This window comes from Arvicanthis niloticus, chromosome 6 (genome assembly GCF_011762505.2).
Source record: "Arvicanthis niloticus isolate mArvNil1 chromosome 6, mArvNil1.pat.X, whole genome shotgun sequence".
In the NCBI taxonomy this organism is placed as follows: domain Eukaryota; kingdom Metazoa; phylum Chordata; class Mammalia; order Rodentia; family Muridae; genus Arvicanthis; species Arvicanthis niloticus.
The window spans coordinates 102522510-102548617 of NC_047663.1; the positions used below are offsets into that span (position 1 = coordinate 102522510).

General features: G+C 42.3%; 1 protein-coding gene across 6 annotated transcripts in view; it reads left to right on the plus strand.

The window, feature by feature from the left end:
* The window catches only part of Mrtfb (myocardin related transcription factor B), a 159525-nt gene that overhangs the window by 14979 nt on the left and 118438 nt on the right, over window positions 1-26108 (plus strand). For all 6 annotated transcript variants that reach the window (XM_076937453.1, XM_076937449.1, XM_076937448.1 and 3 more), the window contains exon 2: window positions 2005-2065. The gene's annotated coding sequence lies outside the window, so the exon portion shown is untranslated. The remainder of the gene's footprint in view (window positions 1-2004; window positions 2066-26108) is intronic.

The following is a 26108-nucleotide window of genomic DNA, read 5'->3' on the forward strand; positions in this document are numbered from 1 at the left end:
GTAGTATTCCTTCATGGCCTCTGCACCAGCTCCTACCTCCATGTTCTTGTCCTGTTTGAGTTTCTGTCCTGACTTCCTTCAGTGTTGAACAGTGATGTGGAAATGTAAGCCAAATAAGTCCTCTTCATTCCAACTTGCTTTGGATCATGGTGTTTTATCACAGGAATAGTAACCCTAACTAAGACATGTGTACAGCCCAAATTAATATGTGCTCTGTGTCACTCTTGTTTGGGGACTGTCCACGTAGAGATCAAAGAACAACCTTGGGCATCAGTCTTCACCTTCCACCTGAGACAGTCTCTGTTTTGCTGCTGTGCACACCAGGAATTTCCTAGGTATCCTCTTGTCTCAACCTCCCATCTCACTGTAAAAACATAGGACTCCAGCTCTGCAGCACCACACTTTGCTTTCTGTAGGTGGTGGCGCAGAACCTGGGTCCTCATGCTTGCACAGCAAGCACAGAGGGTGCTCTGGGCATCTTGCCAACTCTGCAGTTTTTCTATGAACCATGTGTCCATGCCCTTTGCATTTTTCTTCTTCTAATTTCTGGGACTTCGTAGATTACCGAGGTTGGCTCTGCATTCCTGCAATCTCAGTCCTTACCTTGTCACTGGGTATTCATTAACCTTGGTGTGTTGTGGCAAACAGAAGGCTCACATGTTTTCCTTCCTTCTTAAACAGATTTTTAAATTTTTTTTTTTATATGTGTAAGTATTTTTGCCTGCACATATATGCATGCCTGCAGAGGTCAGAAGAGCATATTGGATCCCTTGGAACTGGAGTAACAGATGACTGTGAACCACCATGTGGGTGTTGGGAACTGAACCTGGCTCCTCTGTAAGAGCAACAAATGTTCTTAACCACTGAACCAACTCTCCAGCCTCATATTTTAAAAAGAAAGATATTCTTTAAAAAATTATTTATGTCTGTAGATATCTTGCCTAAATGTGCACCACAGCATACACTCTCTCTAGAGGCTAGAAGATGGTGTTGCATCTCCTAGGACTAGAGTTATAAATAGTTGTTGGCCACCATGTGGATCCTAGGACTTGAAGCCAGATCTTTTGGAAGAACACCAGTGCCCTTAAGCACTGAGCCAATGATTTTAGCTCCTCACCTTTCCCTTAAGGTTTCCATGGTTTCTATCAGCCTGCTGTGGAGCTGAATTTGGATGTTCTTCCCAAAAGGCATTCTCATTCCGGTGTCTATTAGAGTGACTGTGTGGTTACTTCTACACTTCAGTCTTTGGTCCATTTAGGACTTTACCTGGTGTTTGGGGTCACAGACTCAGTTGCATCTGTGCAAATATCTGCTGTACTTGGTGCATTTGCCACAGAGCCTGTCTGGGAGGTGATTTGTATCTCAATTATTTTGGAAACTAGAGAGCTATCATGACCATCCTATGAAGAATGCCTAGCACCCAAGCAAAGACCTGATAGAAGCAAACCAGATGTTAAGTAAGTGAGGGAAGAAGACTTGACTCCAGTCTTCCTTTTTGCCTTGCAAATCAGAAAACTCATCTCCTTCTCTTCTTACCTGTTATACTCTTAGTGCCTTAAAGACAGTCATAGGAACCATAACAAACCTTAGGGAGTGTGGCGAGAGGCAGATTCTTCTTTGTAAGAAGCTGTAAGAACAAAGCATAAATGTTTGTTCACGTGTATGTTCAAGGGACACCAAGGAGTCCCTGGCTGGGTCATATAGTGTGAGCCTTGACACTCATGTGTCCTTAGCTGGGTGTTCTTGGTAGACATATAAACAGTGGGCCCTGGGGTGCAATGATTCACTGAGGATGTCCTGGTTGGAGCAGGAGCTCTATACCCAGCCCCTAGCCTACTGCAAAGTTCCCATCGTCTGCGGATCCCTGACTTAGAAGCTTTTCCTTCTGTCCGAGTTCTGTTTCTTGGTGGTCTCTTTTTGATGACATCAGTGCTGTTTATAATCACCTGCTGGCATGTGAGGATGGATGGTCAAGGAAAAGTAATTTCTACTTTCTTTTTTCAGGTTCATAATAAAGGTGCTAAGAAAGAGAATGTAAGACAGGAAAAGAAATATTTTTACTAAGGTAAGTCTTTTTATGATTTTAAAAGTTTCCTTTGAAAACATTTTAAGTTCTTCATAAGGTTCTTTTCTCTGTAATGAATGGTTGTCTTAGGAGTGTTCAAAGCTATGGAAACTAGGGGTTGTGAGGTGTGCAAGGGGCCTACATTTTAAATTTGTGCCATCTCAAGGAGAGAGAGAAACAAACACACACACACACACAGAGGGAGAGAGTGCACATGTTGATGTCAGAGGACAACTTTTGGGAGTTGATTCTTTCCTTCATGAGATCCAGATTGAACTTGGGCCTTTAGGCTTTTGGAGTAAGTTCTTCCCCGGTTGAGCCATCTTGCCAACTCTAACAACTCTTTAAAATACATAGTTCACAATTCAGCTGAGGTGGACTTGATAGCAGCAGTAGGTTCTGAATGAAGGAGGCTTCCCCGTGCCTCCTCTGACAGCCCCCTAGTGTCTTACTAGGAATAATAGAATGATGCTCATATGTTCCCTCTTAATTGTGCAGTTCTTGGTTATAGATCTCCTTCTGTTTTACTGGTGCAAGTGCCTGTGTGGAACGAGGAGTAAATGGACATCATTAGCATTAACTCAGTAGCATTGGTGTGATACTGCAAGCTGACTACAGTGGGTGCGTAGATACCATGTCTCTTCCCATCGCAGGCAGAGTTTAGTTAGTTAAACTGGCAGACTCAGTGGTTGCTGGATGGAAAGTTGGGCAGAGGTGGGAAGCTGAGCCTGAGTATTCAAGGTTGTTGACTTTCCAGATGGAACCATTTTGCAGTGAGGGAGAGAAGACTGAAATGTGTTAGGGAAAAAAGCCAACTGCTACTGTGTGGTGACAATAGCTGGTCCCCAGAGTCAGTCTGATTCATTCTCTTCCATACATCTGGGCTTAAGGTAGAACTTTAGATGTGGGGAGGGGAGAACAGTAGCCTGGGCCATAAGTTATTTTCTAAGTTTCATATCCTTCCTCCCTGAAAACTTTACTTCCTTGCCAGCCCTGGGAGCTGTGCCTTGTGTGGCATGATGGAAATTCATCTGGAGCGAGGCAGAAGAAGGCTGCAGCAGCAGAGCCTAGCTGCTGACTGGACATCTCACCTGAGAATACGTGCAAACTGGCCTTTCATCTTTAGCATAGTCAGATGGCTTTACACCCCTTTCCTTGTCTTCAGAGAGGAGAAGGGGGAGGCTAAGTGTGTATGTTAAACCCAGTAAGTTTCATCTTGAGTGCATTTCAATTGATTCTAATGTGACAGATTTTTTTTCAGTCTGAGCTTGTTCTAACAGCCTTCAGTCAAATGAGAGTTGCTGTCAGAGGGAAAGGACACCCTCCTACACCTCTGCCTGAGTGCTTGAAGCCATCCTACTTCCTTTTTCTTTTACCTTGAAAACTGACTGCTGACACTTGGGAATTATAATCAGATTGCATCAGTCTTATGGAAAGGTTACCAATTACTGTTCTGCACAATATGCACTTCAAATGTCTCGGTTCAGTGCTTTTAAATGCCTGTTAGGTGAATGAAGGCTTTGTGTCACGCCCTGATTTAATACATTTGAGAGACTTTATTGATGGCTTCTTGTCTTCAGTTCCATGGCGGGGGCTGGAGAGAGGAGGAGAATCATTTAGTATAAAGTCCTCATGGGGTCTTTTGGTGGTTGTTCCATGAAGACAGATCCAGGAAGAAGCATAGCTGGTGTCAGTGACTGGAACTGAGGATAAGCCCTGCATGAGGTATAACATGGAGTTATGAGTAGGAAGATGCTCTGTGGTGGGCCATTCTTGAGCACTGTGCCCTGGTTTTCATGATCGGCACTGATACAAGGGCACAGTGAAATTGTGATATTTGTCCTTGGGCATGTAGCTAGTAGGTTTCAAAAACCTACTCTGTGGCTCCGAGATCTGTATGTCTGGGTATGCCCCCAGAAGGTGTAGGGATTGTGTTTGGAATGGTTAGATGTTTCTGTTGTGGGAGAGCCTGCAGTCTTGAAGAGAATGATGTCAAGCAATACCATCCTCCCCATGCTGTTTTCTCTTGCTTTCCTGCATCCTCAACCGTTGCCGAGGAAGTGTCTCAGCCTGCCAGGGGTCTGGCTAAGTTCAGTACAACATAGACTTGTTTAAGTTAGTAATGCTCTGAGCTGAAGGCTCCCAATGGCCAATACAAACAGGCCAGAGGAGAGAATGCTGTTTGCCGCATTCTACCAGTCAGGCTACAGATTTTCTCCTCATGTGGTAGTAATTCTTAGACTTACTGAAGTCGCTGTGATCAGCAGGAGTGAGCTGCATGCTCGAGAACACTTTTTCCTTGTGCAGTTTTGAGTTGGTTCCATCCTGTACCTGCTGGCTAACTGCAGATTGTACACTCTTTTGTTTTTGTGGCTCTGTTTACCTTGGATTTGATTTCATGGCTGGTTACTAAATGGATTTATTGGTTGAAAAATAAATCCTTTCCTCATTTGAACAGATTGTGTGTTGTGAAGATAGATTAGCCTGTTGCAGGCTGATTCAAGCAGCCTCTGAGCAGAGGCACTATGTTATCCCACTATGCCATTAATTCTTAAAATAATGGTTTTACTCATATTTAACTCACATAATACAAGGTTCATAAAAGTGGTCTTTAATATATTCATAAAGTTCTGTACCAGTCACTGCTAAGTCCATAATCCTGTGAGCACTACATGAAGAAATGCTCCCTCCCATCGTCCTGCTCCTGGCAGCACTAATCTTTAACTTCATGAATTTAGCTATTCTGGGTATATCATATAAATGTAGTCATTCAATATATGGCCCTTTTTTGTTAGGGTTTCTATTGCTGTGATAAAGTAAGGCTGTGGAGGGTGCTGCTTACTGGCTTGCTCCTCATAACTTGCTTAACCTCCTCTTTTACAGAACCCAGGACCGCCTGACCAGCAAGTAGCACTGCTCACACACTGCCCACAAGCTGAGCCCTCCCATCTCAGTCATTTATCAGGAAAACGCACCATAGGCTTACTAAGGCCAATATGCTGGGCTCATTTTCTTAGTTGAAGTTCCCCCCTTTCAAATGACTCTGGCTTATGTCAAGTTGACATAAAACTATCCAGTACAGCATGTTATTGAGGTTTATTTACATTATTTATTTGCAGCAAATATCAAAGCATCATTTTTACTTCAGTGTAATATTCTGTTGTGTGGATATACATTATTTTATCATTGGGTAGGTAAAATTGGGACAAGAATTTCTCATTATCTCTAGTAATTGTCTCTTTTGGTCCTTGTTGCTGGGTGTGCTGTGCACAGGGCATCTGCTATGGCAGCCTTGGTTAAGTTATGTGCATAGGGCACCCCACTGACACTTTGCTCTTTGACCAGTTGGAAGTTTCTGTGTTAACCACCATCCACTGCACAAAGAAACTTCTTGGATGAATCCTGAGAGCTGCACTAATCTATGGGGAAAGAAACCTGAATTTAGAGAGAAGTTTGATGCTGTGTCCACTTAGCAGAATACCAGTATTAGGGTCAATGAAGTGCTTGGCCACAAATGGAACCTCTGTGTCGGTCTCCTACCCACAAGGGCAGTGAACATCACAGATGAGTAGGAAGAAAGATTGTCAGAGCCAGAGGTTAATTAGGGAGGACCAGAGCAATATTGTGTTCTGGGCGTGACAGGAACCCCTGTATTCATGAGCAAGCTCACAGTACCTGGGGCTACCTCCACAGGATCAAGCCAGTCAACATTTTAGCATAGAGTGGAGAGGGCCCACGATCTCCCCACCCCAATTGAGGGGCTGTGGATAGTTGGTGGCTTCTGGAGAAGAGAGAGTCTGGTGTTTTACGAAAATGTCTCCTGGTAGTTGAACCACTTGTGACCCAGCACCAGGAGTATATGGGTAATACAAACTGGACTCTGGATTCTAAAACTAGAAAAAAGAGGACATGAAGTTGGAGGGAACAGGGAGGTGAGGCTGGATCTGGCTAGAGTAAAGCAGAGAGTTGAGTGAATATGGTCAAAACATGGAATATAAAATTACCAAAGAATAAATTAAAATATTATGCTAAAATAGCTTTTTCAGTGTAGTCACAGTAAAATGTAGATTTAGATGTAATGGCTTTAATGCCCAGGAATGAGCCCAAGGAAAGCCTCTTGGCTTGAGTTTCCTCATGCTTGCAGGAAAGAAAGCATCCCCCTAGTAATGGGTTCCATATGTTTGGTGGGAGGTCTGAGCTCAAACCCAGCCCCAGTGTATTCAGGGCACACCACTCTACAGCTGTTTGACTGGAGAAAAATATTGATTGTGGGGGGTTGGCTGTGTCCTGGTGTACAGTTCACATTTTGTCCTTAGCAGGTAGGAATGGGTATTGAGGTATCTAGCAGAGGAAAAAGGGATGAGACAGTCATTGTAGCTATTGTTCTTTAAGACCTGAGTGTGAAGATAATTGGGCTCTTGTGCTACTGTATCTGAGAGCTGGTGAGATCTGAGCTGGGTGCTAGTGGTGCAGTGTGAAGGCAGAGGCTGGAAAAGCTAGGGAGGAACTAGTCAGGGAGCCTGGCTGCCAGTTAACAGGAAGCTCAGTCATTATTTGGAAGATCCCTGGAGAAGGTCAAACAGTACAGTGCTATAGAAACAGGAGGACTGCAGGTACCCTGGGGGAAAGCAGGGGCCTACTCACTGGGCAGGGCTGTCTTTACACTAAAGCCAGAGAGGAAATGAGCCTTTGTGCCCTGTGTGCTGGAGCCCTCTGTCAGCCTCACACAGTTCTCAGCAGAAGGGGGAGGTGTCCAGCAGGTTCATCTGATGCACATCACTCTGGAAATGTGAGCTGGCTCAGGATCTGACATGAAGGGACAGGTCAAGGAGACCTCACAAGTTTGTGACTTTGGAAGCCATTTCTTGCCCAAGAGTGAGGAGGTTCAGGGATAGGGAGAGCAGAGCGTAGGATGTCAACTGAATGTTTTAGACAAATGTGGTCTAGGTGGGACACTGCTGGGGTATACAATTTTAATAGTTTGATTGACTTAACTTCTTTTACTGCTAGAAGCGTTTCCTCGCTCTTCCTCTCTAGAGCCTGTTTCCTGTGTCTGCCACATGCTCGTTGTTTGAAGCAGTTCTTTGAGTGGATCCTCTCTTGGATGGGGATAGAATACAGAGATTTGGGAGTTATTGCATCAGGCCAGGTGGTTGCAAAGCCTTGGATCTTATTGGCTAAAGGACATTTCTGGTTCAGATACTCTGTAGTCTGTGATTCCCATAGCCAAGTAATATCATTGTGCCTAATTCGTTTTTTCTTCATCTCTTTTTCTTTAACCTGACTTTTAATGTCATTAGTTACCTGTTGACAGTCCTGCCAAAAAATTAAAAATATTCTTTTTCTAACAATAGACTTAGGGAATAAAGATAATAGAGACCGAGAGACTTTCCCTTTAAGAATAATTGAGTCAAAGAATGGCACTCTGGCTGATTCCAGATCTCTTCTGTAAACTCAAGATGTTTATGAAACATTTGGAATGATACAAATTATACTTAGAAAATGTGCTCTGACCAACCATGGAGATATGAAGTAGGGTTCTTAGTAACTTGGGGCCTCTGAATGGGAGGAACTGGAAATTCACCCTAAAGTAAGGATATAGTTAATGTAATATTTTAGACTTTAGACTTTTGTATTCTAAATTCAAAAAAAGTTTAGCTTAGTTTCATCTATTATATAAAAATAAAATGAGTTGCAGTTTTCAAACCTTAGCATCTTGAAGACAGACTCTTTCTATCTCTTAATGGCCACTGGGCACCAGTCCAGCGGTGGAGTCGACTTTGGTGACTGCCATTCAATGTTAAAGTGTCTCTGCTTCCAGCTCCATCTTCTCTCTAAATCCCATAAAACCAAACCATTGGTAGCTTGGGTGTGCTATCATCATCATCATTATTATTTATTATTATTTTAAATTTGTAAAAGCATACTTGTGTTTACACACACACACATATAAAAGGAATACTATGTTTTAACTTGGGCAAAGTGTTTCTAAGGCAAAAATACAATTGTGTTGCTTTTGTAGGCTAACCCTTTGTCTGCCACCCTGCCAATGGCATGCTGTTATCAGTATCTACATATTCAGTCTTCTCTAAGTTCCATGGCTATTGTTTCCAAACAGCCTGTGGGTACCAGAATCCAAAGATGTACAAGGCGCGTGTGTAACGTTTCCATCTAACCTATAAACATTCTCCTGTCTACTTCATAGGTATATTTTTAGTTGTGTGTAAGCCAGGATATATGCATGAGAGTGGGCTTCTGTAGAGGCCTAGGTACCCCCAGGAACTAGAGTTGGTGGTGAACTGCTGACCCTTCTCTCCATCCACTTCTGTCTACTTTAAATCATCTCTAGATTACTTACTATGCCCAGTATAGTGTAAATATTGTGTAAATTGTGGTACTGAACAGTTTAGGGAAAAGAGGCTATGCACAGGATAAAAACAGTGTTTTTAAAGATGTCTTGTATATGCAGTTGGCTGAATTCATAGCTGCAAAACTGATGGATAAAGAAGGCCAATTGTATTTTTAATGTTGTTGCTTAGTGCCTAGAATCTTTTCTTTCTTCCTCACAGTAGAGATATGAACTATTTTTATTTAATTTGTTTGTTTGACTCTTTACTTTTTCTTAAATTTATTTTTGTTTTCAATACATCACAACAGCAGTTTCCACCATTTCCTCAATGTCTGCATTCCCAGATTCTGTCTTCCCCCATTTCCCTTCAGAAAAGAGCAGACCTCCTAGGGATAATTTTGGTTTTGTTTGTTTTTAACCATAGAAAATTGATTAAATTTGGCTGCAAATGCAGGCTCTTATCAAGTTGTAATATAATAGACATTTCTCGGCAAGAAGTCAGGTTCAGCCTTTTAAATTATGTAAGATATGTTCTATACTTATTTTAAAAATAACTGATCATTTTTATTTGAACTATAGATAAATGCTTGTTGTATTAGAGTTTGTATCAGGTAGATTAAGGCCTTGAATAGGCTGAAGCTACTCAAAGACTGTGAGAAAACAATACATTCTAGAATAATATTCTGGGCTGGGAGTGATGGCTCAGGACTCACCCATCGTCCTAGCACTCAGAGACAGGCTTCTCTGAGTCCTAGGCTACCCTACATTACTAAAAGAGTTTCAGGCCAGCTACAGAGTAGACCCCCCTGTCCCCCGCCACACACACACACACACACACACACACACAGAAAAGCAAAAATATGAGTTGGGGAGATTATTCATTGGATCAAGCACTTGCTGCATAAGCACAGGCAGAGGGGTTTAGATCCCCAGAACCCATATAAAGCTGTAATCTGTGTACTGTGGAGGGACAAAGGGGCAAACTGGCATGTGAGATAGCCGATCACGGGGCTCTGGCTTTTAATTGAGAAGATAAAGAAATTGCTTCAATAAATAGTGACTGAGTAGATGTTAACTTGGGCCTACATGTGTGCCCATCTGATAAACTCACATGCATGCACATACACACATGCATACATACATGCATGTACTACATACACTTGGCAAAATAGTTTTAAACCACAAATAAATAAATAAATAAATAAATGTATGGAGTTTACCATGCAGACTAAGTAATCACACAGGAAATTCCTGTGCCTCAGACCTTGTAACATCACACTGTAAATCAGCTATGGAACTGCAGTGAAAGATTATTGACTTGAGGAGATACACTTACCAGCTTCTGCAAAAAGTAACTGAAGTGTACCTGATACAGTACAGTTTATTCTTTTTCCAAAGTGCTAGTTATTCTTTAAGAAGTAGTTAGTGTTGATCTTCACTAATTAGCTCTTTAAAGGTGGTGCTCTTTAAAGGAGAACTTTTACAACCCAATGTTGTAAATGAGTAAACATATCTTATCCAGACATGCCAAGCACAGGCTTTGCTGAGAAGAGCTGTGGCTTGTCAGGGCTGCACTCTGCTGAATGCACCTTGTTCAGGAAGACCACTCTTCACATGTGCTTGAGAGTCATTGATTTTTTTTTTTAATTTTGTTTTACTTTAACTTGTATCTGTATATTTATGTAGGTGATATTAATAGGAGTGTGTGTGTGTGTGTGTGTGTGTGTGTGTGTGTGTGTACATGTGCATGTACTCGTTTGCTCTGGCATATGAGTGGAGGTCAGGGGTCAGCTTTGTGGGGTCTTTTCTCTCCACCTTTATGTGAGTTCTGAAGACTCAGTGCAGGACATGGGTATTAGTCAGGGTTTATCAGAGGAACAGAAGCAATGGGGTGAATACTTATTTATTATGTTATAAAGTCAGCTTCTGTTAAAATAGTAGCATTTGTCCCACAGAGACTGAGAACCTGGTAATTTCTTGATCCTTTAGGTGGGGCACCTCAGCAGTTGGAGGCATCCCATAGAGGCTCTCTTACTGCAGAGGCTGTGAGGTCTCCCACCCCACGTCCATTAAGGTAATCAGGACAGTTCTTCAGGTGAGGCTCCCTACCCAGGTGATTCTGATTTGTGTCAAGTTGATATTAAAACTAACCACAGTCTCATACAATTTTTCGAGCTCTGATTTTTTTTTTTTTTTAAGGACACAGCATAAAATATGGGAGGGTGGCAAATGCAAATGATCTGCCCCTACTGAGATGCAGTCAGAAATATGTGAGTGAGAAACCATTGCAGTGCACTTTGATTTTTTGTTTTGGTTTGGTTTTTTGTTTGGTTTGGTTTGGTTTTTTGAGACAGGGTTTCTCTGTGTAGCCCTGGCTGTCCTGGAACTCACTCTGTAGACCAGACTGGCCTCGAACTCAGAGATCTGCCTGCCTCTGCCTCCCAAGTGCTGTGATTAAAGGCGTGTGCCACCACTGCCAGGTAGCAGTGCACTTTGTTAACGAGCAGGTAAAAGTTAAGCTGAGTGGCTGCAAGAATACAGGGATACGAAATAATACAGTCCCTGCACTTGGAAGATAGAGAAAGGGGAGTCAGGACTTGAGTACCTGAGCTTACATAAGATCGTGCTTCAAAAATACAAACGATGAAAAACACAGAAGAAAGTTAGGATAAATGCTAGATAATCTTATGTCAACTTAACATATAAATTAGAGTTATCTGAAGGAACTCAATTGAGAAAATGCTTCCATAAAATTGGATTGTAGGCAAGCCTGTAAGGCATTTTCTTAATTAGTGACTGATGGTGGAGGGTCCAGCTCATTGTGTGTGGTGCCATCCCTGTGCTGTTGGTCCTGGGTTCTAGAAGAAAGCAGGCTGAGCAAGCTATGAGGAGCAAGCCAGTAAGCTGCACTCCTCCATGGCCTCTGTATCAGCTCCCACCCCAGGTTCCTGCCCTGTCTGAGTTCCTGTCCTGATTTCCTTTGATCATGAATAGTAATGTGAAAGTGTAAGCCAAATAAACTCTTTACTCCCCAAGTTCCTTTTTGGTCATGGTGTTTCATTTTAGTAATAAGAATCCTAACTAAAACAGAGTACAGCATCCATTGAGTGGGAGGTGACAAGAGGGAGGGGAGGAGGGTATGCACATAGTATGTGAACACATTTCTCAAGCGCATCACCTGTAGCTGCTATAGCTTTATCTATAACAGGTCATGTCCATGCTGTCTGGACTTTTCTCATGGACGTAGGGGCCATAGTGCTGTTCAGGTCCTTCTTGCTTCTGAGTAGTAAGGTCTGAATTTCCATTTTTGTCTTTATCTTAAAGATCACAGAAGTCCTAAAAGGGTGGGAACTGCTAGCTTCTTTTCTTGGTGCAGTTGCTTGAGACCCAGACCTCTGCAAAAAACAGTGAGTGCTCTTTATCATTGAGCCACCTCTCCAGCTCCATGGAAATCTCAGTCTGTAGGAGGTAAAGCAGGGGCTTCATTCCAAGACCCTGGTCACTTGGGCTCCAGGAGCACCACTGAAAAATCACTGAGCTGTGTTACTTAGACAGTGGGAGAACGACTGTGAGAAGTTATTTAAATGCATCCTATTATAGCTTTTCACAAGTTATGTTCTTATAAGCACTGATGAATCAGAATTGTCATAATTTAAAGCCAATTTAAGCATGATAAAGAGTAAAAGTACTGCTAATAAAGCCATTCAGTAGATGTAAAATAATATTTTGTGGGTGGAGGCCAGAGGATAACATCAGGCGTCTTCCTGTGTTGCTTCCTATCTTATGTTTTGACACAGGGTCTTTCACTGAACCCAGGGCCTGCTGATGTGGGTAGATTGGCTAGCCATAGAATGTTCAAAAGTTGAAAAGCTGCTGTGCCCAGCTTTAAAAAAAATACTTTATGCATATCTGTGTATGCCTGATGTCGTGTTTGTGCACCATCTGAGTGTAGGAACCTGTGGAGACCAGAAGAGAGTGTCAGATCCTGTACAACTGGAGCTGCAGTTGCTTGTGACACAGATCTCTGCAAAAAGCCATGCGTGCTCTTTACCACTGAGCTACCTCTCTGCTCCATGCTCAGCTAAGTTTTTGTAGGAGGGCATGCACAGGGAGGTGGTGCAGGCGCTGGGAGTGAAAGTCATACTTTTATAGCAAACACTGTGTCCATTGAGCCATCTTGCACAATAGTACAGCCTGTGTGCTTCCAGATCCTTAGGCTGTGGGGTGAGGTGTGCGGCCAGCCCTGTTGTTAGATGACCTGTCTTCTTTGCCAAGATTAAGGCAGATTACAGAATATTGACCCCACTGAGAACAGTTAAAACTGTAGGTGTACATGGTGAGGTGAATCCATATTCTCAGCAGGTGTGGTCACACCTAGCCTGGGAGACTCCCTGCCACACAGTACAAAGTGTCCTCTGAGCTGTTAGTAATGAGAAGCAGCTCTGTGCTTGTGACATGGTTACCATCATTGGAAAAGTTCCCTAGCATAGTGAGGATGATGGGACTGTTTGTGTAGGAAGGGCCAAATGGCGAGTAGCTGGCAGCAGACGTTGGGCCATGCCGTGGAGCAGCCTGCCAACTGCGCCTCAGCGTCGGCCTAGGCGCCATTGTATCAGCCCAGCCTGTCTGAAATCAAAAAATACACAAATACACCCAGGGAAAACAGAAATGAAAAGAATATGGTATGGAATATTATCTTTGATGTAATCTCTAAGAATTTACTTGAAAATTTCAGTTATTACTAGTTTCCAGCCTTTGGGTCTAGTCCTTGTTAGCTTTCCACACCCTTTCCTAGGCCAAGTAGGAAGGACCTCTTTGGAGCCAGCTAGCTCCATTGCAAGAGTGCTGTCCTAGGCTGGCTACTGTGCATTTTCCCACTGCCTTCCTTCACTGTGCTTAGTACAGCAGCTAAGTCTATCCAACAGAAGATGCAGAACAGCTTTTAATGTGGTCCTGGCCCTGCTGCATGAAGTCCAGTACTTCAGCAATGCCAGACACAGAGAGCACGTGTAGTGAATGTTTACCTGAATTAACGAACCGCTTTAGGGCGGGTTGTAGTAGTAATGATTTCAATATCTAGTGACAGAGCAATCAGTGTTCATGGCTGAGCTAAACATTCAGGCTTTCTTCAAAGCCAGTCAGCAGACCACTGCACAATCCAGGGAGACCAGTTAGTTCACTTTTCCACCCAGCAGTCATTTACTTTTACAGTTGTGCTTATGTGGAGTAAAGGTCAAAAGGAAAGGTGTGTTGAAGGCAGTAGCATTGGTCCTGTGCCACAGCAACAGTCTCAGTGTGCTATTGAAAGAGCTGCAGAATTCAAGTAGCTTGTCTTGTCCTGTCCTGTCCTGTCCTGTCCTGTCCTGTCCTCCCTCCCTCCCTCCCTCCCTCCCTTCCTTTTTCTCTCCCTTCCTTTCTTTCTTCCTTCCTCTCTCTCTCCTTCCTTCCTTCCTTCCTTCCTTCCTTCCTTCCTTCCTTCCTTCTTTCCTTCTTTCCTGAGATGGGGTTAATGTATAGCTTTGGCTGTCCTGGAATTGGCCTGCCTGCCTTCTTTTCTTTCTTTCTTTTTCTTTTTTTCTTTCTTTCTTTCTTTCTTTTTTTTTTTTTTTCCTGTGATGGGATTAATGTATAGACCAGGCTGGCCTCCTTCTGGGATTAAATGGTGTGCACCTCTATTTTTAATGGCAGTTGATGAGTGACAGGCCTTGTGTGTGCTAGGCAGGCCCTCCCCACTGAGTATTAGCCCAGTGCTCTAGTTATTTTCTGTTTCACCAGTTGTGATAAAACACTGACTAAAACCAACTTGGGAGAGGAAGTTTGTTTTGTTTTGTTTTTAGCTTGTGAACTTACTTAGGAGTTGCACATTTGTCTGCTTCACTGTTGTTTTCTTTTTGCTGGCACTGGGACTCCCACCTAGGACCTTGCTACACATCTGCCCTTCACTAACTTTTGTATATAGACATTGTTGTAAGACACCACCCTCCTAGACACACTGCCACCATCTTTATGGCACCAGCTTTGCTTGTTTGATGGACGAGTCACCATAGGTCCTATGGACTTCAGACATTCCCTCCAAGGACAAGGAATTGAGAGGATCAGTAGACCCTCTTCATTGGACACTTCTCCCAGACTACTGGATGTAACTCTGCTCTGCTTGTGTGCGGCCTCTGGATACTGGGAAAGGTCTAGAGTATGTAGGCTGGGGAAAACAAGGAAAAGGGAGCTTTTTCTGTGTGACTATGGGGAAACCATCATCCAGTCTGCCTTGGAGTCACTTGTCTTTTCCTGTCTGTAAGTCCTGCCCATGCTCTGTAAGTAAGCATGGTAAACTAATTGGTTCCCAGACTGAACTTTGGTGGAATTGTACTTTGGTTTGTCATTGGACCATTAGGAGGAGGAGGTAGATGTTGTTTACATCTCCCTAAGGGAAGGAATTTTTAAGACACTCCCACCCCCCCATATTCCCAACCAACCCCCCCACCTCCCCGATATAAAACAAAGAGAGCTTAACTCTTTTCTTAACTTGACTGCTGTACTGAATTGAGCAGAACCACTGGGATGATATTGGATAGAACTGAGAGTGTAGATATCCATGCCTTTTCCTCGATCTAAAGGAAGCATCCTGCATAGGTGTGGTGCGGCGAACAGTAGGCTTCTGTGGATTCCTTTATCAAGTTGAGTCCTCTTGCATTATTGCTGTGCATTGCTTTTAGCTAGTGGTAGATTACATGGTAAATTGTCTCTGCATCTGCTGAGACAATCGTTTGGTTGGGTTGCATTTCTGAGCTTGTTAGTGTTGTGAATTTTATCACTTTTACATTTTAACCATTCTTAGCATCAGCCCTATTTGGCCATGATGTATTATTACCTGTTTAATATGCTATTTGGTTTACTTTGTTAAAATTCTGGTTTTAGTTTTATTTATTTTACATCCCGTCTGAAGTTTCTCCTCCCTCCTCTCCTCCTAGGCCCTCCCTTCCAACTCTTCCCAACCCCACCCCCCAACCACACCTCTGTTTCTTTTCAGAAAGGGCAGGGCTCCATGAATATCAACCAGCCATGGCATATCATGTTTCAGTAAGACTAGGCATTTCTTTGGGAAGTCAGTTATGCCAAATGATGTTTTGTTAAAGCAGACACTTGAAAAGGCTCTTGATGAAGGATTATAAATATAACCCCACAGACAGTGGGGGATGGAACATTGGTTTGCTTTGCTCCACCTTGCTATCTTGCTATCTTCGCCAACACACACACACACACACACACACACACACACACGTATTGGTTCGCCTTACATTGAGTTGTTGAGCTCTGTTTGTGGTGGTAACGAAAGAGAAACTCATCAAAGAACTTTTTGTGAGGTTCCTGAGGCTTTCCTGGCCTCACCCTGGGCTGGTTGGCGAGCCTTGAGGTTTCTTCAGGATTGAACTACAGCTGCTGACTTGTGTGCATGGTGTCTGCCTGCCGAGAAGACTGGACTGAAGCTGCTGATTGTATTTGGTGTTTGCTACGGATCTGAACTGCTGACAAAGAAGATTGAGCTTGACCCCAAAGAGCTATTTATTGTTAAACAGGTCCACTTCCCCCATAGCCTAATAACTTTTTTCTTCTACTACCTCTGGTAGGTGGTGGGCTAGAGGAGAGGTTGAACCCTAAAAGAAGTTGAAAAAAATTTATGCCAACATTCCTTCTTATTAAGGCTAGACAAGGCCACCCAGTAGGGGGAAAGGGTCCCAAAGGCAGCAGCAGAGTAAGAGACAGCCCCTGCTCCCATGGTTTAGGAATCCCACCAGAAGACAACTGTAACATGTTCAAAGAGCCTAGGTCAGTCCCATGCAAGCTCTCTGGTTGGCAGTTCAGTCTCTGTGAGCCCTTATGGCTCAGATTAGTTGATTCTGTGGGTTTCTGTAGGTTTTCTTGTGGTGTCCTTGACTTCTGTGGCTCCTACAGTTTTTCCTCCCCTTCTTCCACGGGATTCCCCAAGCTCCCCCTAGTGTTTGGCTGTGGGTCTCTGTATCTGTTTCCATCAGTTGCTGGATGGAGCTTGTCTGCTGACAATAGGGCTAGATGCAAGTCTATGAGTATAGCAGAATATCATCAGGAATCATTTCATTGACTTCATGGTTGGTTCTCTCATGGGTCTCTGGCCTATCCAATCTCTTATCAGCTGGTGCCCTGACTTGAGGGAGTTAGATCCCCTACCCAAGCCATGTGGGAATGGGTGACCACTCCTTTTCCCTATCCTTCTCTCTACTGGATACAGTTAACACCACACACTAGCTGCTGCCTAATCTTCCAGGTCCAGTACTCTTTGGGCTTTCTCTGCTGAGTCATAGACATGCCAGAACAAAGACCAGGCCTTTGTTCTGGGGGAGACTTTGATACAGAGACATCTTATCTGAGGTTACTGCCCCATAAAAACTGTTGACTCCAGACTATTGGGTGGTGACAGCATCTCTGAAAAATGCTGGGAAGATGGGTGCTGCTGGGTCTAAAATTGATCCCCAGATGCCTCTTGGATGTCTGCTGCAAAAATTTCCCCAAGTACATGCCATGTTTGTCTTTCTGGGTCTGGGTTCCCTCACTCAGGATGATCTTTTTCACTTCTATCTAATTTGCCTGCAAATTTCATAATGTCATTGTTTTTAATAGCTAAGTAATACTCCATTGTGTAAATGTACCACATTTTCTTTATACATTCTTCGGTTGAGGAACATCTAAGTTGTTTCCAGTTTCTAGCTATAACAAATAAAGCTGCTATGAACATAGTTGAGCAAGTGTCCTTGTGGTAGGATGGAATATCCTTTGGGTATATGCCCAGGAATAGTATAGGTCTTGAGGTCAGTGGATTCCCGATTTTCTGAGAAATTGCCATATTGATTCCCAAAGTAGCTGTACAAGTTTGCACTGCCACCAGTAATGGATGAGTGTCCCTCTTTCTCCACATCCTCACCAGCATGAGCTGTCACTGGAGATTTTGATCTTAGCCATTCTCACAGGTGTAAGAAGGAATTTCAGACTCATTTTGATTTGCATTTCCCTGATGACTAAGGATGTTGAACATTTCTTTAAGTGCTTTTTGGCTTTTAGAGATCTCTCTATTGAGAACTCTCCATTTAGATCTGTACCCCCCTTTTTAATTGGATTATTTGGTTTGTTGGTGTCTAGTTTATTGAGTTCTTTATATATTTTGGATAACAATCATCTGTCAGATGTGGGGTTGGGGAAGATCTTTTCCCATCCCATAAGGTGCCATTTTGTCCTTTGCCTTATAAAAGTTTTTCAGTTTCCTGTGGTCCCATTTATTAATTGTTAATCTTAGTGCCTGTGCTATTGGTGTTCAGGAAGTTGTCTCCTTTCCAATGTGTTCAAGACTATTCCACATTTTCTTCTATCTGATATTATTTTGAGTTCTTTGATCAACTTGGGCTTGAGTTTTGTGCAGGGTGATAGATATGGATGTTTTTGCATTCTTCTACATGCAGACATACAGGGAGACCAGCACCATTTATTAAAGATGCTTTCTTTTTTCCAGTGTGCATTTCTGGCTTTATTAAAAAAACAAACCAACAAACGAAAAGAACAAAACAGATGTCCACAGGTGTGTGGATTTACTTCTTCTTTTTTTATTTGATTCCATTAATCAATGTCTTTTTATGCCAATACCATGCAGTTTTGTTTGTTTTATTACTATTACTCTGTATGTAGTACAACTGGAAATCAGGGATGGTTGATATCTCCAGATGGTCTTTTATTATAGTATCATTTTATTAGCTATCCTGAGCTTTTTGGTTTTCCATATAGAGTATTGTTCTTTCAAGGTCTGTAAAGAATTGTTTTGGAATTTTAATGGTGACTGCATTGAATCTGTAGATTGCTTTTGGTAGGATGGCCCTTCTTACGATGTTAAGTCTATCAATTCCTGTGCATGGGCGGTCTTTCCATCTTCTGATATCTTCTTAAATTTCCTTCTTCAAAGGCTTGGAGTTTTATTATACAGGTCATTTACTTGCTTGGTTAGAGTTATACCAAGATATTTTATATTATTTGAGAGTATTGTGAAGGGTGTTGTTTCCCTGATTTCTTTCTCAGCTCATTTATTGTCTGTATATGGGAGACCTACTGTTTTTGTTGTTATTGTTGTTTTGGGGTTTTGTTTTTTTTTGAGGTAATTTTGTATTCAGCCACTTCACTGAAGGTATTAGCTGTAAGGAGTTCCCTGGTAGAATTTTTTGGGGTCACTTATATATACTATCATATCATTTGCAAATAGTAACACTTGACTTTTCGATTTGTATCCCCCTGATCTCCTTCAGCTGTCTTATTGCTCTAGCTAGAACTTCAAGTATTATATTGAATAGATATAGAAAGAGTAGGCAGGCCTTGTCTTGTCTTTAATTTTAGTGGGGTTGCTTTAAGTTTCTCTTCATTTAATTTGATGTTGTCTATCAGCTTGCTGTAAATTGCCTTTATTATGTTTAGGTATGTGCCTTGTATCCTGATCTCTGTAAGACTTTTATCATGAAGGGGTATTAGTTTTTGCCAAAGGCTTTTTCATAATCAAACAAGATGATAATGTGATTTTTTTTCTTTCAGTTTATTTATATGGTAGATTACATTGACAGATTTTTGTATGTTGAACCATCCCTGTGTCTCTGGGATGAAGCTTACTTGATCATGGTGATCTTTTTAATGCGTTCTTGGATTCGGTTTGTAAGTATTTTATTTATTAAGTATTTTTGCATCAATGTTCAAGAGGAAAATTGGTCTGAAATTCTCTTTATTGAGTGAAGACTCAACAAAGTATGGTTAAGGTATTAGGGTGACTGTGGCCTCATAAAATGAATTTGGCAAAGTGTCTTATGTTTCTATTTTGTGGAATAATTTGAGGAGTATTGGTATTAGCTCATTGAAAGTCTGGTAGAATTCTAGGCTGAAACCATCTAGCCCTGGGCTTTTTTTGTTTGGGAGACTTCTGATGACTGCTTCTGTCTCCTTAGGGGTTATAGGTCTATTTAGATTTTTTTTTATCTGCTCTTTGGGTTTTTTCTTCTTGGTGACATCTTTTTAGGAATTTGTCCTTTTCAGTCTGGTTGTTGAATTTATAGGCATCAAGTTTTACCAATATTCTCTTAATCCCTTTCATGTTTGTAGTGTCTGTGATTTCGTCTTTGTCATTTCCTTACAGTAGCCACCCACATTTCCTGGTCATTCTGATTGGAAATTTATCAATATTATTTACCCTTTCGGGAACTTTCTTTTTTTTCATCTTCTTCCCTCCTCCCCTCCTTTTCTCTTTTCTGCACTTTTTTCCCCTTCCCTCATCCTCATTCCTTTCCATTTTCTTCCCCTCTTCTGCCTTGCTCTCTTTCTCCTCCACTTGGATCTGGGAATTGAAGCCAGCACCTTATGCACATACCTCAGACAAAGAACCAACTTTTAATTTTTTAGGTTTTCTGTTTCATTAATCTTTTTGCCCCTACTCTCTTTCCCCAGCTTACTTAATGTCTATGTCATTTTAATAATTTCTCTTTTACTAAATTTTTCTGGTTTTAAGAGTAAAGTATGGTTTCTTAAAGTTTTTTTTTTTTTTTTTTTATTTACAGTTACCTCCCTAATACATAAAAAGGTTTTGAGGTTCAGAGAAGTCACGACAGATAGCTGAGGTGTGCCCCACTGTCCCATGGCCACTGTGCTTTGATTGCTGTGGTGGGCTAGTCTGTTGAATCTTTACCTAGTCAGGAGCAGATGACAAGACTTTCAGAGAAGCAAAGATCCAAAGCCTTGTTGGTCTGGGAGTTGTTTGAATTTATTTTACCTTGACTACAGGCCTTTCTCTTAATATGTTGTATAATGAAAATTAATTAGAATATGCCAAGAGTACTTCTACACAGAGACAGTGTTTTCTGGGGTCTGATAGGCAAACTAGATTTTATTTCTATTGAGACTGTTAGTAGTGGTCCATGGTGTGGTAGTTTGAATAAGAATGGCCCCCATAGGCTCATATGAATGTGTAGTCACCAGGGAATGGAACAGGGATAGGATTAGAAGGATTAGGAGACCTTTTTGAAGGAAGAATGTCATTAGGGAGTGGGTGTTGAAGTTTCATAAGCCCATGCCACTGGTGCCTGCCTGCCTGTCTGTCTGTCTGTCTGGTCTCTGTCTTTCTCTTTCCTCTCTGCATGCTGATCAGGATGTAAAGCTCTCAGCTACTGCCCCAGTATCTGCCTGCATGTTGCTATGCGCTTGTCATGATGAAAATGGACTAAACTTCTAAAACTGTAAGCAAGCATTTTCAGAGAGGCACTAATATAACCCCTTTGTCAATACAAAGGAAGAACAGGAGGAAAACCTAGAGGATTTATTTTCAATGGTCACATAGGCATAGAATGTATTGTTATTTTAGCTTTTCTTTTAAAAAGGAAAGGCAGTTTGAATTTTATTCAAGAAAAAGCTGCTCTCTTGACAGTTTGAATCTCAGAATGGGAAAAAATTCAAATTTGTTGTTTGTTTATGTAGAGACTGGGTCTCATGTTACCCAGGGTGCTTGCAAACCTGAACTCTACCTTGTACCTCATCCCAAGTTCTGGAATTACAGGTATGAGCCATACCTGGTTTGTGTGCTGTGTCCTGACAGGGGCCAATGTATTCTAGGCAAATACTCTTCCAACTAAGCCACATCCCCAGCTCTCAAGCTCGCTCTCTCTCTCTCTCTCTCTCTCTCTCTCTCTCTCTCTCTCTCTCTCTCTCTCTCTCTCTCTCCCCCTCCCCCTCCCTCCCTCCCTCCCTCCCTCCCTCCCTTTCTCTTTTTTTCTTTTTTTTTTAAGCTCATAATTTCTTAAAGAGCTGGGCAGTGATGGGAGCAGTGGTTAGAAGCAATGGTGGCAGGACCAGGTCCCCAGCCTCTGGAGTTAGTAAGCTCTGGCTTGGCCATTCTTTTATAAGAGAGGATAGCAGCACTCTGCTCCTGTTCTTCGTGGATACCAGCCAGTGAATGTTGACTCTTTCTGAGGGCAGAGTCATTTCTCTATCAAGGACTTGAGGAAGTAATCAAGGGTCAAATGCAGATATGACACTGCTTAGAATTTTTGTGTCTCAAAAGTGAATCCAGTTTACACATTCTGTCTACTTTTAGAATTACAACTGTATTTTTAATTAAACAAATGCAGCCAAATTTTCATGCATTTATGCATGAACAAATGCCTTTCAAACTGGTCGGTCTTAAGTATTAGAAATTGGATTTCATTTCATTTGGTCTTGAACTTTGTAATGATGTATCTATCTAATTAAACATTGTGTGCTAAAAGAAATATTGCTGTCTTTCATATCCAGTGACTTGAAGTCATGTGTGCTGCTCATTCTTCCGTTACTTGACAGATATTTTAGGATATGACATTTCTTCTTTGTTGGAACTTCCTGTTACTTGAGCTTTGAGGACAGTAAGGTGGTGAGTGTGCTGAGTGTCTGCTCTTCCTTTCCCAGTGTCCTCTCCTCCCACTCACCTTTGTCCTTTAACCATCCTGTTTCTCAGGACTAACCCTTCCTGCACCTGCCTGCTCTCCTGACAGGTGCTCGCTCACATTCCTCGAATACTATGTTGCAGTTTCCTCACACACTATTACAGTTTCCTCAACCATGTATTGCAGTTTCCTTGCATGCTGTTTCCTTGCATACTGTGTTACAGTTGTCTCTTTTCTTGTCAGTCTTCCCAGTAAATTGTAGGGTAGGAGTGGGTCCCATCCACCACCACCCAGCAGGTGTTTAATAAAAGATTCTCAGGGCAGCAGTGTTGGTCAGGAAGAATCAAGCTCAGAGTTCAGAGAATGTGTTCTATCCTCGTCCTTTTCATTTTGTTGCTTTGAGGATGAGCCTTCTGTTTGCCACAGGATGTTGACATCCATTGTGGCATCACTCCAAGCTGCTGCTTTTGATGGCTTCTGTGCAACACATCTGGACATACCCACTTGTGACATCAAGGGCTCCTGATTCCCCCTCCCCCTTTTTGTGTTACACACACTGGCCAAATGGCTATAGACATAGGCTACTTTTAGTATCCTACAAAGCCAGCCCAGCAAGACTGCAGTCAGGCAACACTGGTATTGAAATAGAAATGAAGAACATAGTGGTTTTAGAGACAAGTACCCCCATGGAACAGAATGGAGTTTGTGTGCTCTGCTACTACAGTCCTGGGTGATTACTCTGGGGAAGGAGCTTTGCCTGGTGTCTGGATGGTGAGGTCAGACTAGCATGGCGGACAAATAGAGTCACATGATGAGACTATATACCACTGCAGTTTTCCCGATTGATAAATAGCAATTTTGATTGATTGAGTACTCTTGAACTAGAACACAAAAGCTTACAGATGAATGTTGCTGAGCATCATCATACTGAGGACGTTTTGGTGCGAGATCCTGGACTAAAGGTCTTCAAAGACACTGCACATGTGCTTCTTCAGCTGGGAAGGATCGAGGAAGGCCTTGGTTGTTGTTGTCTGGGTTGACTGTTTCCCATTTCCCTCCTCACCACTGGGCCATGTCATCCCAATGAGGCTGGGTCATCCCACTGGGCCCTCTCTTGAGATGTTAAGCCTCATTATTTGAAGGCTTTGTTTCCCAAATTTTTGGGCTTTTACTTTGTAAGCTTGAAAGCATCCAGTTGTCAGGAAGAATTAGGACCCAGCTGGGTGTATCCTTTAATTCCAGCACTTGGGAGACAGAGGCAGGCTGATGTCTCTGAGCTCCAGGCTAACAAGGACTACATAGTGAGACCCTGTCTCAAAAAATAAAAAATTAACTGAGCATTATTTTCATCTGGACGCTACTATTTTTAATGATATTAGAAATAAGCTTGGGGTCGCAAAGAAAGAGAGCAGCACTTCCATCAGAGTATCTTGACAAGGCAAAGGTTTGCTCTCGATCAAGAGGGCGTGCTGTTCATAAAGCAGGAAAGAGCACCAGGCAGATATGCACTTGGCTTTTATTCTAACTCCAGAGTGACTGTTTTTTCTCCCTGGTTAGGTACTGCTGATCTCATAGTCTTTGAAATTGCCTAGTTTTGTTTGTTTGTTTGTTTGTTTGTTTGTTTTTAAGGGCAAAATTGACAGGTGGAAAGGGAAGGGGGAAATTATATAACTATATTTTAATTTCAAAAAATTAAAAATTGTAATAATTATTTTCCAAAAAGGGGGAAGACTTGGACAAAGGACATTGAAGGAAATTGGGAAGGGTGAGCTACCTAGGTCACTTAAGCTCTAAGAATGCTGCAGCAGGGCCTTTAAATAAACAAAAGGTTTCTTTCATCTGAGAGAGAGAGAGTAGTAGAACATTTGCATAAATGTCTTACAGGGAAAGGAGATAAAAATATTTGAATTTCTTGTCATAAACACAAGTTTTACAGTGTTTAATAGAAAAGACTAACAGTGTTTCCTGCAATGGTAAGATTTGAGAAAGACAGTTAAAACCTTTGAGAGCTTGGTGTAAGTTTTAGTTGAGACTTCTTTCTGTAAGATTTAGCTTGCCGTGGGCCTTCACTTTGTGACCTGCTCCTGGCCCACCAGTTCTTCTTGGGTATGATGATTTTTCACATTGCAGAGCCATAAGGGAACGTGGCAATGACTCGGGCCTTTGCACCTTTGCCTGGAGCTCCAGGAGGCTGTATTTTCAAATAGTTAGGGATGAAGGGAATAGATGGAAAGAATGGAGCCTTCTTTTTTTTTTTAATGTGAACCGATGTATAGAAATTAAAATTGTAATATAGAAGTCATTTCATTCTGAACCGACTTCAGAATGAAAAATTAGTGACATGTAGCCGCCACAGCTCTTGTGGCTAAGGCAGGAGTATTCCAAGCTAGCCTGGGCCACAGAGTGAAGTTCCATCTCAAGAAATCAAATACCAAAAGATGAAAATTCATTCTTGGTCTGTGTTACCATTGAGTTAGTAAACAGTGCCTTTGCCTGCTCGTTCATGCTTCACATGAGCCCTGAGAGCTGCTTCCATCTCATCTTGCTGAGGGCGCCTGGGACTATCTTCTATAAAAGGTCAGTTCACAAGTATGTGATGTTCATCTAAAAATAAAATGCCATCATATATGGTGTTTGTTTGTTTGTTTACAGGTCAGGATCTGAAATACAGTAGTAAGACAGTTACACTGTCCTCATATATACTTCAAATGTCATGAGACTCTACCCTTTGTTTAATGGATGCCCTAGTTAGTGTTTGTTTAAAGGTGGACATTTTATTGTTATTACTAAAGTTAGTTCTTAAAGAAGCTGTTAGAGGAAGACAACTGCTGCAGTCTTTCTCTTCACACTCAGGAACAAAAGCAAATGATTGTGAAGTATTTTAGTGGGTTGAACCTTAAGGTAATGCTTGCCTTTCCCACTATTACAAGGATCACTTGGCCCAGTTGCTATGGAAACACATTTAAATTACTGAAAGTTAAGGTGTAGATTTTGATACTGGTTTGTGAAAGATAGATACTGCATACCAAGGATCTAAATGCTACCCCAACAGCTACTTCAGGGACAGGTGTTGACTGCACTTGCCAGTGCCATCACAGGACAAAAGAAAGGTTCTTGGCCTCAATGGTTTAGCTTCTTCTGGGGGTGACAAGCAGGTAAATGGGCAGGACAGCAGATGCAGAGAGGCAGCTGGAGGATTGCTGTCAGAAAGTCAGGAATGCCACACTCACAGGTGGGGTGAAGCCTGCATTCCCACCAGGGAGGCTGCTAGTATGGGCAAAGAGGAGAAGGAAGGTTCATCTAAATCAGTTCTTTTAAATCACAGCCATGGCCACACAGCTAGAAAGTATTGGTGGGATTTTAAGTATCTGAGTTCATTAGCCTCCTAGGGCTGCTGTGTGGTTAAGAGAGGCAATTCTTAAGCACCATGTGTTCTCGTAGCAGCAATGGTCCTGTCACTGCACACTTAGCTCCTCGGGGTGTTTTTCTAACAAGTTAGCTCACCATAGTACTACAAACAGTACTAGAGATTGTTTATAGTTAGCTGCTGGATGCCTGCCCTGTGCTAAGTATTGGGCTTGGATTCAGAGAGGGGAGGTATACATAGTGTCTATACTTATTCAGGTTTTGGCCAAGTTGAGAGTGAACATGAGCAGATATGAGCGATAGTATTGGATGTCAGAGTATAGTATGGCCATGCATGCAAGTATTCAGTGTGCTGACTGAGGAAGCACACCCATATAGCTTGTGTATTGTTTTCAAGGAAGCCTTGGCAAGGTCGCCAAAGAGGACTATGTACTGAAATGGCAGTCTGAGGGGAAAGGTGAACTTTTCCTGTGTGGTGAGCCTGCCAGCCTTATGAGGGGCAGTCATACCCATGGCATGCTGAGGGGCTGGTCATCCAACGAGCACCACTGCAGAGGGCAGCTACACACCTGAAAGAAAGGGCTCAGCACAGCCTTTTCTGACAGTGGTTTTCACCAGAGTTGAGATACTAAGTAGGAGGTGACTACAGTTAGGACTGCTGATGGTAACCAGTGACAGACCTCATATTGTTCTCTAATAAGCACATCAGAAACATGTGTTACAAGGCCATCCTGTGCCAGCTGTGTTGAGTCAGGAAGAGAAGCACAGGCAGGAAGGTCAGTGGCTTCCAGTCTTACAGGCAGAAGGAAAGGTGGAAGCAAGTGTGTGAGACACACCAGGCAGATGATATGGAGGGAACAGAGAGAGC